This window comes from Crotalus tigris, unplaced genomic scaffold, assembly GCF_016545835.1.
Source record: "Crotalus tigris isolate CLP2741 ecotype Arizona unplaced genomic scaffold, ASM1654583v1 scf7180000017899.1852299, whole genome shotgun sequence".
NCBI lineage: Eukaryota > Metazoa > Chordata > Lepidosauria > Squamata > Viperidae > Crotalus > Crotalus tigris.
Window position 1 is genome coordinate 1,552,519 of NW_024096711.1, and position 12,137 is coordinate 1,564,655.

Below are 12,137 nucleotides of genomic sequence, written 5' to 3' on the forward strand. Positions count from 1 at the left end.
CCCTAACATGGACAGGGCAAGCCTTATTGCAATGCAGCACCCAGAATCAACCATAGATTATCATTAGTATGCTTTATGATTTCATGGCACTCCAGCTGCACGGCTTTCTATAGAACAATTATCGCAGCAAAAGAACATTGCATTTTTTTTTTTAAAAAAAGGAGAACAGATCCAGGAATTTTTAAGAACTACTCCCCTCTCACAAATTAAAAATAAAGTAAAATAAAAGTAAAGTTTTTTTGGGGGGGGAGGATGGAAGATGATATTTGGCTGGGAGGAAATCTGTATTTAACTGCTATTTGTCTGGATTATTTACTCTCTCTTACATCCCTCAAGATAATTGGAAAGGAGATGGGGTTTAAAGCCACAATTTTACTCCCTGGATTCATGCTACTTTGCTATTTTTATTCCAATTATTTTATAAACATTGGAGCAAAGGATCCTGAACAAGGACTGTTGTTTTTCTTCTGGATAATAGTAACAAGATAAATCTATTCCTTACTGCTGATAAAATGGGTAGTAGAGAAAAATATCCCTGAGTTACAGGCCAGAGAATGTAGCCTGCTAGGCTGTGGGCTGTCCATGTGTGATCTAAAGTTTAAATAGCACAGGTTCTAATTAGAGCTCAAGAGAATGAATTCATATTCTAAAATAGTGGCCTTGACCTAGAAAAGTATGACAATATTAAAACTAGAGCTACTTTAATTGCAATTCACATGGAAGGGTCCCAGTTGTTTAGAGCTAGCTAAGGTAAGTAGATGATTTGGCTACCTCCACAAGATATATAAGGGTCAGAAGTTTTTGATAGCTTAGCACAACTTTAATTCCACACATAGGCCTCCACTTAAACATGCCTTACATCAAATGTACATAGTTATGCAAGGTATTATGACTCAGCCCACATTTAGCAGAGGAAGATAAATGGAAGGCAACAGATAAGTAGTCAGACAAAGCATGTATTGTGTAACATTTTCTTTAACAGACTATAATTCAACATTTATTTCATTATTATTTTTTGGGTACAAACAACTAGAGAAAATTTAGAGCAACCAAGCAATAAATCAACAGAAGAAGCTAGAATTCAATAAATTCAAGGTAATACTTATTGCGAAGATGTGGCACAGTGTCTTAAATGAACAGTAACCTCTTGTGTAAGAGGGTGAAGTGCTAACACGAAAAACCCTATAGATTTCTTTCATTACAACACAGGAGATGGAAATAAAAGCAGAAGGCTAATCCAACCATAGGTAATAATAAATGTGGATATATAGACCAATGGGCTAGCTATATCATTAAGCAAAAATAGCATTCAGTCCTCTTATTTGCTCTAGGATCTTGCACTAATAAACAGAATATTTAATTATCTGCCTTGATGATAGAAGATTGCCCGTGAAAATACATTGCAGCTACTGGAGAAAGAAGAGGCGTGACTGTTACAAATGAGCCATACAAGCCGATCGGGACTGCCATCCTCCCTCTCTCTTTCTCTGGATTCCTGGTGCCTGTCCTAGGTGAAATGGTTCTGCCCAGACCGATAGTTACATGGCCATTACCTGCTCTTGAAGGAGAATTGCCAACCCTGAATCTGGATGGAGCTGAAGATCTTTTGTTAAGACCAAACATAAATAAATGTTTCCCATTTTCCATCTTAACCAGGGTTAGAGGATGTTGTATTCTAGGGTACTAATGTGATCAATAAAGCTGGAGTACTTTTTTTTTTTTTAACTGAAATAGCAAAGGAGTTTTATTTTAATAATGGCAACAAAATAAGGAGTAAATAGGTTAACTGCACTAGATTCATACCAAAGCTAGCAGTCAATCATCTGCAAACAAACTGAATGAAGAGATAGAAGAACACATGAATGAAAGCAGACAGTGGTGGGATTCAAAAATGGGAACAACCCGGTTCTCTGTTTGGATGCCGCTTCCGGAAGTCTGTTCTGGGCCTGGGCAACAAAAAATTAGCTACCGGTTCTGTCAAAGTGGTGTGAACTGGCTGAATCCCATGACTGAAAGCAAAACTATGTAACTAGCAAAAATAGCTCCCCAAACAAACAGCCAAGACTGACCAGAGACAAACAAGTACAGATCCTTCCCCCTTCCCTTGGCTCTCATTAGAAAAATACATGGCTTTTATTATATTTAGAAACACCCCTAGCCTGCAGGCCCCTAGATCCATTAAAACCACCATCAAATTTAAAGCACATTCTGATACAGTAACTCTTCCCAATATAAGTAAACTAAATGAAGCTACAGGACGTTTTGCAATAACAGCACATGTTTTTTTCAAGTTTTCTTTTGTAAATTATACTGGTTGTACTCTAATAAAGGAAGAGGTCTCCTTACTAACTTAATAGAGATGCAGACGATAGGGGCTATATTGATTCATTATCTCCATGTTGTTCTCCCTGTCACTTCTTAATGGTTTCATCTCACCCATTTCTGAGATTTCAACTATGGCATTCTTCGGGGGGGGGGGGCTTGTATCATTTTATTCTCTACTCTGTCATGACAAGTCTGAAAAACTGCATCTTTTTTTTTATAATCTGTGCAAGCTTGGATCAGTCTGAACCTATAATCAGATAGTTAAATGCATTGCTAACTGATGCTAATCCTGCTGTGGAAAATAATCTAATATTTATAACATTTATGTACAGTTCAAACCAGTGAACTCTAAGCAGATGATCCTATGGAACTTTTGCTATATTACTAAAGTGACATGGAACAGAACGATAAGGTAGTCATTGCTTTCAGCAACTTTTCTGCCCTTGTGATGATAAAGGAATTGTGTCTCTGAAACTGTGGGGGCTTTGGGTACAGTCCTTGATTCCTATGCAATGATTTAAATATTATGAAAAACACTGCCAGGAAAATAAAGAATAGAAATGTATAGAAAAGCATCAGAAACAGACAGACATGGCAATCCCTTTATATGAGCTGGAATGGAAGGATTATGATAGTTTGAGGATTTTTTTCCCCAAACAGATGAAAGAAATGCGGAGTTCTGAAAAACAATGAACATCATAAGCAGAACAAACTGAGTGTTCCAACATATTTTGCTGATATGAATATGAAGAGGCCCAATTAAGTGCAGTAGAAGCAAATGCACATCTATCGGTAGTAACAAAACGTATTTCCAAATCATGTCATTAACCTGTGGAGGAACTCAAGGCAAATCAGAAAATCCTGGAGACAGGCGCTTATTAAAATTCAGGGTAGTTTGCTCATGTATAAAAACAATACAAGAAAGAAATGCAAGAAATCCTTTCTCATTTATCTGACTCCTCTTTAACTCTGTTCACCTTTTTTTTTTTTTTTACCACTGATTAGAATTCCAGTGGGTACATTTCACCAGTATAAATGATTGGTATTAGGCTTAGATATATTACACAAATTTGAATGCCTGTAAGTAAGGCTTGAGGACAATAACCATCTCTCCCTACTAGTCCACAACATACTGCCTCCCCAGTAACCATCACGGCTAGTAGCTGTATCCTCCATAAAGAATTTGTCCATCCTCCCTTAAAGTAATCTAAATTTACGACAATCATGAGAAATTTAATTCAATGGTTTTACCCTAGGCTATGTGAAGATGCATCTGTCCTACCAAATACAACCTCTGTAAATGATCCCACTTTTAAAACAGGGAGGTCAATTTCTTCTTTAGCTTCTGTCAGTCCTTTGAGATAGGCTAGGTCAGGAAACAGACTTTACAAGGATTACAAGAATGCTACTTTATTGTTGTAGGACAGGCTTGTACAACATGCAGCCTGCCAACCAGCCTTGCAGCCAGGTGCTTTTTGAAAATTCAATAAATCCATTGCTCCCACCGCCAGGAATGATCTGCCATCACTGCCTGGAAAGACAACAATGCCTCCAGGACATGGTCAGCTTCCTCACTGTCACAAGGCTGCTAGTCACCAAACAATTCAGTAAAAAATAACTATTCCTTTATGGCTTGCAATTATTTTTAATTTATCAATGTGCCTCTTTCCACCCTGAGTTGTAGAGGTCTGCTATAGGAGGATATAACCACAATCTTCCTTCTGCTTTCTCTTATGCCAATCAGAATCAAAGCCTTAACTTATGTTCAGTTTCTTTCTCACACCTTCCTCTTTCCCAGGTCTGAGTTGTCTTTTATGTTCTTAATGGCTCCTGAGTATCTTTGTCAGAATTATATTTGCATTTCTCTACAGCTTCTCCAACACCATGCTTTACATTATGTATCTATCTTGCTTTTGCTCTTTTTCCCCCAAACTAAAATGGCAAAACATTGAAATATTTCCTTATAAATAATTGTTCCAACCTTTCTGTCACTTCAGCTGCCCATTTCTGGACCACTGCCAAGTCCCTAATATACATTTCAAGAATCTCAGAAATAAAATGGTGCAATCTTAATTCAATAACAAGATAATTTTCCTACATGTGTAGCAGCTGTGCTACATTTGGAAAGAACATCTGGATCTGCCAAACGATTGAGTATTTATTGTACAATAAACAATGCCCTTTAGACACTCCTCTCTGAAATCTTTGGGGAATGAATCCTCTTTGTTTACCAAAGAGCCTGGATTTCTAAAAGCTTTCTATTAACTATCAGTTGTAAAAACATCTGACACACAGCAAATGAAAGAAATGCAAAACAAAAGTGAGGTACTGCATACACATAACTGTTCACTAGATTAAAACTATCACAATATTAACATGAAGCTTTGGGGTTTTTTTTGAAGATCATTAAATTACTAGGACTGATAGGTTAGCCAGCATAAAAGGTATTGTACAACAGCTGAAATCTGACTGAAATTAAAGGTAATACCTAATGAAGTATTGCGCATTAGTATGTGCCTTGCCTGATAAGTCATATTTTCCTTATATAGAACAGGAAAAAAGTACTTTTTCATATTGCTGCCAACCACACAGCTTAAGACCCCTCCACCTTACAACACAGGGCAAAAGGTCCTATTTCTTCTCTAACTAGAAATGCTTGGGACTAAACATGGACCCCTTTCTATTGATGGTAGCACTCTATTTTTTATTATTCCTTGACACTATTATAGTCCCTGTTTTATGCATGGGTTTATGGCTAAGATCAAGTTAGGAACTAAGCTACAGTTTGATAATTGTTTATTGAATATTTCACAATTGCCTAAGTTCATAAAACGTGCTAAGTACAAACAGTCAGTGAGAGGTACAAATCAAGTATGTTTTCCCGTCCGTGTATTGGGGGGGGGGCTCATTTGCTAGTGAAACTCATGCCTTAAACTTGAGCTAATAATTGTAATTATCAGTTATTAAGCTTAATATATTGGTGTTGTGATATTTCCATCTAATCCTTCTACCAATTTTTCACCTACCAACAGTTGCTTTATAAGCCAAACATAATTGAATCTCTGTAGGCTATCAAGAACAAACAATTACCATACTTCTTATATTTGGACTGAACATCTGGAAATGACTTCTAATACAGAAGAACCATTAAGGTTGGTCATTTCCGGAGTGGAAGATACATAACTGCAATTAAAAGCTGAAGCATGGTTCACACATCCTAGTTAAGTCATAACCACAGTGGCTGTTGTTACAACATACTAAGCTCAAGGCAAAAAAACCACCCTAGCATGATCTATGTATATCTGTAGTAAAATAAATTTATTCAGAATTAAACACAAGGAGAGATTTTATGTCACTGGCAAAAAGCACTCAAGCATGCGTGCAATAACAGAAGAGGAAGAAACATTAGAAATGCACTTAAGAGACCAGACCAAAGACTTGTCTACTGTAGTGTCCTATTTCTCACAGTACTCAATGCCTCTGGGAAGCTGAGAAATAGGAGGAAATAATCTCTTCTTGATCCCTTTTTTCTCCTTAGTAACTGTTTTTTTCATTCAAAGGCTTTGATCTTTGAAGTAACATATATCTTCATGATGAGTAGCCTTTCCTCTATAAATTTATCCAAATCCTATTAAAAGATATTCATGTTAGCTAAGCATCATCTCCTCTGGTAGCAGAGTCAGTAATTTATTATGAGTTTCAGATTGTGTATTCCTCACATCATCCATGAAGAATTCTGAAGAAGTGATTCTGTTGTCTCTTAAGGAGGCGCTGCGATGTTTAATATGATGAAAATCTTCTTTCTCAGGTACTGATCAGTAGAAAACCACTTAAGGATATCCTTACCTAAAGCAATTTCTGTTACCTTTTGAAATTGTACCGTAAGATTAGATCTGAAAGAATTACTGTAAGGAACTAAGGAAGGAAGAGCATTTAATGACAACCTGATCAGGCTGCCTGATTTGATTTGATAGTGAGTTAGTATAGAATTTAGAGAGCTAGATTTCTGTAGTGGTTAAGGAGCACAATAGTTAGAATGCAGTACTGCAGGCTAACTCACTGCTCACTGCCAGGAATTCGATTTCACTGGCTCAAGATTGACTCAGCCTTCCATCTTTCTGAGGTCAGTAAAATGAGGACCCCAACTGTTGGGGGCAATATGCTGAGTCTGTAAACCGCTTACAGAGGCTTAAAAGCCCTATGAAGTGGACATTTAAAATGGACACCTAACATCAAAAATGTAATTGAAAAAGCACAACAAAGAATGTTCTTCCTGCGCCAACTCAGAAAGCTCAAACTGCCCAAGGAGCTGCTGATATAGTTCTATAAATGAATCATTGAATCTGTCATTTGCACTTCTATAACTGTCTGGTTTAGAAGTGCAACCCAACAAGACAGACGTAGACTTCAACGGATAGTTAGAGCTGTAGAAAAAACAATTGCTACCAGCCTGCCTTCTACTGAGGACCTGTATACTGCACAAGCAAGAAAGAGGACTATGGAAATATCTACAAACCCCTCACATCCTGGACATAAACTATTTCAACTTCTTCCCTCAAGACAATGCTATAGGGCAGTGGTTCTCAACCTGTGGGTCGCGACCCCTTGGGGGGTCGAACAACCCTTTCACAGGGGTCGCCTAAGACCATCGGAAAAGCGGCGTTGTCTTACTTGAACGCCTTTTCTCAGCATGAAGATGTAGCATCCACCGATTGGGTAATCAAAGCTCTCCTGCTCAGATTTAGACTAAGACCAAACTTTAGCCACGCCTCCCTTGGGCGCTCCTTTCCCAGTTTTGTTGAGGCGAAGCGTTCATTAGGTCCGACACAGTAGCTCCTCCTGAAAAAAATCTGCCTAGACTAAGTGTTAAGGGTGGGTGTGGATGCTACATCTTCATGCTGAGAAAAGGCGTTCAGGTAAGACAACGCCCCTTCTCCAGCATGATAGATGTAGCATCCACCTATTGGGACATACCAAAGCCACCCGTGTCCCTGTCGGGAGAGAAGTCTAGGCTTGTGGCTCATGCGTAAAGACTACCTGCTGCAGAACCCTTCTGCCGAAGGATGCGTCTGAGGCAGCGAATTTATCAAGCTTGTAATGCCTTATAAATGAAGAGGGGGAAGCCCAGGTGGCTGCCCTGCAAATTTCCTCAATCGAGGCCTGAGTGGACCAGGCCGCAGATGTAGCAGCGCTATGTGTAGAATGAGCAGTGATGCGAGGAGGAACAGGAAGAGACTGAGTCCCGTAAGCGTGAGAGATGCAGGCCCTAATCCATCTACCAATGGTCGAGGATGATACTTTCAGACCCATGGAAGAAGGTTGGAAAGACACAAACAATTGCTGAGGAGCTAACAAAACTGTGTCCTCTCTGAGCATAGACTACGACAAAACTGGGAAAGGAGCGCCCAAGGGAGGCGTGGCTAAAGTTTGGTCTTAGTCTAAATCTGAGCAGGAAGGCTTTGATTACCCAATCGGTGGATGCTACATCTATCATGCTGGAGAACACATATTTCCGATGGTCATAGGAACCGAGACACCCCTCCTCTATCCGTCTCCACATGGCTTTGAGCTGGGGGCCGTTGCAGCATCGGATTCATTTCTGTCAAGCATCTCCTAAGGGAGGTTGGGCTGCTTAGCGGCCCTTTCTGCGGAGGAGGCTGAACTAAGCTCTGCTTGCGCTGTTGCCCTCTTGGCTCTCTCTCTCGCTCTCTCCCTCTCCCCGCCTTCTCCAACCAGGCTGGGCGGAGCCAGCGGAGCAGCCTTCCTGCCTCCCCTCCCCAGCCAGCTGGAGCCGGGCAGGCTGGCGACCTTCAGAAGGGAGGCGAGGACAGGTGAGGCACGCTGAACCCTCGGCCCGGCGGGTGAGTGGGTGGTGTCGGTGCACTTGGAGAGCCCTTAGGGTTGGGGGTCACCACAACATGAGAAACTGTATTAAAGGGTCGCAGCATTAGGAAGGTTGAGAACCACTGCTATAGGGCATTGCACACCAGAATGACTAGACATAAGGACAATTTTTCCCCCATGTTGTCACTCTACTTAACAACTAATTCCTGCAACACTCTCAAAATACTAGTAAAGCTGTATTACTATGATGTTCCTCATCTTTCCTATTACCTATCCTTATTTTCTTATGACTATAACTTTGCTGCTTGTATCTTACAATTTATATTGGGTTTTTTTGTACCCTAGTATGATTTATGTTGTATGCTTAGCTAATACTCTATGACTATCACTAAGTGTTGCATCTTATGATTTATGATGAAGTGTTGTATTTCACGATTTATGAATGTATTTTCATGTTGTATATGATCATGATTATCACTATTACTTGTATGTACACTGAGAGCTTATGCACTGGAAACAAATTCCTTGTGTGTCCAACCACACTTGGCCAATAAAGAATTCTATTCTATTCTATTCTATTCTATTCTATTCTATTCTATTCTATTCTATTCTATTCTATTCTATTCTATTCGGCTGTAAAAGCCCTATGAAGTGGTATATAAATCTAAGTGCTATTACTATTGCTATCACTCTAAAAACCAGCAGACCATGAGTTTTAGTCCCACCTTAGGCACAAAGCCAACTAGGTAACCTTGGACTGGTCACACTTGCTCAGCTCCAGGATGATGCATTTAACTCTGTCCCCTAGCTCTGCCTGCTCTTCTCCTATAAAAACTATTGCAAGGAATGCTGCTTCTTGCATTCTTAAACAACTACCTTTCCATCATCTTTGAGATAAATAAAGAATGCAATCAAAGAAGAAAAAGTAGGAAATACACTGAAACCCATGACCCTGTTTACTAACTAAGGTGGGGTGCAACAGAGGACAGGGCTTATCTATCATTATTAGTCATCATGCAGAAAAGGGATTTTGGCAGATTCCTGGTGTCAAGTCCAAACTGAGAAAAAGCACACTCACCAATTCTTCCTCTTCTATATAATTTACATTTTTAAATTAAAAAATCTGTCCTTCTTATCTATTATGATATCTATGTAGGCCTTGGAGACTATAGAATAAGTACATTCATCCCAGCAGACCACATTCAGCTGCATGTAAAGGTTGTAGTGCTGGAAGGAGAAAATACCTAAACCTAAATGTGATACACAGCAATATGAATAACTGAAAGGATTTGTGCAATTTGTTTGAATTTTATTTATTTATTTATTTATGAGACTTATATACTGCTTTAAGTGCAAGCACTCTCTAAGCGGTGTACACCAGTAAGCAATGTATATATATATTTACATTGCCCCCAACAATCTGGGTCCTCATTTTACCTACCCCGGAAGGATGGAAGGCTGAGTCAACCTTGAGCCGGTGAGATTTGAACCGCTGACCTGCTGAACACAGTCAGCTAAAGTGGCCTGCAGTACTGCACTCTAACTGCTGCGCCACCTCAATGATACGTAACAGATCAGATTTTTTAAGGTTCTTCAAAAAAATAAGCAAGGAATGCTAAATTTGCTTGCCTTTAAGGTGAAATTCATGTTGGTTTAGATCCAGGCTAAGTTCACTACAATCATTCAAGTGGAATGTATTCCAATATCTCAGGGGCTGCCAGAAAGAAGAGGGAGTCAAGCTATTTTCCAAGGCGCCTGAATGCAGGACAAGAAGCAACGGATGGAAATTAATCAAAGAGAGAAGCAACCTAGAACTAAGGAGAAACTTCCTGACAGTTAGAACAATTAACCAGTGGAACAATCTGCCTCCAGAAGCTGTGAATGTTCCAACACTGGAAATTTTTAAGAAGAGACTGGACAGCCATTTGTCTGAAATGGTATAGGGTTTCCTGCCTGAGCAGGGGGTTGGACGATGACCTCCAAGGTCCCTTCCAACATTATTATTATTATTATTATTATTATTATTATTATTATTATTATTATTATTACTTTAATACTGTTACTGTATTGTCTAACTGAACATGTCTTTATAAACAGGTACAGGATAATCAGTAAGGCAGTTTTTAACCCCAGGAGTTACAACAGACTTACAGGAATTAGTACCATTGTTGAAAACCCTCCCTCCCAGACACTTTTTTTTCAATTTAATGCTATAGGGCAGCGGTTCTCAACCTGTGGGTCGCGACCCCATTTGGGGTTGAACAACCATTTCACGGGGGTCACCAACAACGCAGTCTGCCATTTTTTTCCCCTTTTCCTTAGCTATGCTACTCCCTTTTATTCTATTGGCTTTTGAAAGCCAATAGAATAGACTGTCTTGAATAGAGTCTAATTGTCCAGACTGTCTCTGTCCTGCTGAGCCCGCCAAAAGTCCCATTCTGCAAACGGTGCTGCAAGTTGTCTGCAGCGAAGGCAAGCTATCTGGAAGTTTCCACCCCTCTCTGCTGAGCAACTACTAAAAATGTAAGTAAAAGGGCCAGGAGTGGGAGGTGGGAGGCCGGTGGGTGCAGGGAGGGTTGCTGGTGCATGTGGGGCCCAGTGGGTGCCTTACCTCCCTTGGGCTGGGCCAGCTGGTGGCCCAGCCGGTGGTCGGCCTGCTCCATCTCTGCCACTTGCCAGCTACGCTTCGGCCGGCGCAGGGGGCAGCACCACGCATGTGCGGCGCTCTCGGGCAGGGAAAGTCCTTGACTTATGACCGGTTGGGTAGTCCTCGACTTACGACTGGTTTGGTACTCCTCAACTTATGACTGGTTTGGTAGTCTTTGACTTACGACCGGTTGGGGGTCGCGGCATTAAAAAGGTTGAAAACCACTGCTATAGGGTTAAATGGGGAACACTTAAAAGCCAAGAGGCATTTATCATGGGGTTATGAAGGTTCATAGGAACAGTGATAGGTGGACCCTCCAAACAAAAGTGTTGTTGCTGTTCTCAATGTTTCAAAATTTTGATTTCATACCTCAACACAAATAGACAACAGGGGTTTGATTATTTTTAATCTAAAGATGTACCAGGTCAATTTTATGTTTATTCAAATGTAACACCTACTATGTTTATGGGACTTATTCTATAAAACTATCCAACTTATCCAGGAATAAATATCTATGAAATAGCAAATAACATACATTAGTCCTTTTTTGTTGTTTTTCTGTCCAGAGTTATTCTAATGAAAGCTAAAATTGGTAGAAGTCAGTAGGGGGCACATGCACTGCACTTTTGGAAATAATTAGAAACTGTATTTCAAAACATTCATTTTCGTAGACTTGCCTATAGCAAGTGAAAAATCCCACGGCTAGTTAGTAAGATGGGACATCTGTACTCTAACAAAATCCTATCTATCATACTACTGACCTCCAAGAACACATTAGTTTGTTGTTGCCCAGATTTTGAAAGACACAACTGCCACAGTATTTTATCTTGAAACTGTCTGAAATCAGATCACATTTATTTTCTTATTTATGAATTGCATAATAGCTTTGTAACTCCCCCCCCCCTAATACTGAAGTTTAGGCTTCAGTATTAGGCTGTAATAGGCCATTTGAAATATATGCATGCAATCAATCAACCAAGGAAATATCCAAGATTAGAGATAACTATAATGTGTCCTGGTAATTTTTGATGCTGCAATCATTTTTGCATATTCTTGAGCTTAACATTTGTAAACTTATTTTTTCTTTCACCGAATTGGCTTATTTGTAGCCCAAAGAAATGGTATAATTTATTCTAGGTCAGGAAACCAGTTTCTAACAGAGGGGGAAAAAAGCTACAGGCTCGTTTGCCTGTTATCAAGGCTATTTTTATAGGTACAGTATATATTTTAAAGATGTGACCTGATTTTATTCAAAAAGACCAAATGCCCACTACTCTGAATTTCTTTTACTTGTACATGCATGAAAGCTAGCCCTAATAAG

At 39.7% G+C, this 12,137-nt stretch overlaps 1 protein-coding gene across 5 annotated transcripts in view; it reads right to left on the minus strand.

Moving 5' to 3' along the window:
• The window catches only part of SYT7 (synaptotagmin 7), a 243,219-nt gene that overhangs the window by 100,141 nt on the left and 130,941 nt on the right, over window positions 1-12,137 (minus strand). The gene's annotated exons all lie outside the window — the stretch shown is intronic.